Genomic DNA, 504 nt, shown 5'->3' on the forward strand with positions numbered 1-504 from the left:
TTTATTGATTTCAGAGAGGGAGAGAGAGACAGAAACATCAATGATGAGAGAGAATCCCTGACTGGCTGACCCCTGCACATACCTCACTGGTGATGGAGCCCTCAACTCAGGCAGGGTTCCCTGATCTGGAATCGAACCATGACCTCCTGGTCATAGGTTCGTGCTCAACCACTGAGCCACGACAGACGGGCTCTAAGTCATTTTAATCAGTTTCCTTATCCTTTGGACAAATGCCCTACACACACCTTTGTAACCCTAAAGGCACGTGGGTCCACTAATTACATTTCCTCACAAAGCATCTCAATAGAGAATATTGTGATTTGGGGCATATGATTTCAGCCATCATTTAACAAAAGCCCGAGTTATGCATATTATGGCTTACCATTGTTGTCTTCACAATAGCATGAGCTGCCAGTGGTTAAGGATCTATTATGTGAGCAATTACTGTTTTACCTCATTTCTGCTCAGCCCTCCTGTGAGGCAGTTGGGGGCCATTCCCATTTT

General features: G+C 45.2%; 1 protein-coding gene across 1 annotated transcript in view; it reads left to right on the forward strand.

Annotated features, from left to right (window-relative positions):
• LOC102241960 (antizyme inhibitor 2-like) overlaps positions 1–504 on the forward strand; it is a gene marked incomplete at its 3' end in the record, with an annotated part of 8,144 nt that overhangs the window by 5,853 nt on the left and 1,787 nt on the right.

Source organism: Myotis brandtii, unplaced genomic scaffold (genome assembly GCF_000412655.1).
Source record: "Myotis brandtii unplaced genomic scaffold, ASM41265v1 scaffold26146, whole genome shotgun sequence".
Taxonomy (NCBI): Eukaryota; Metazoa; Chordata; class Mammalia; order Chiroptera; family Vespertilionidae; genus Myotis; species Myotis brandtii.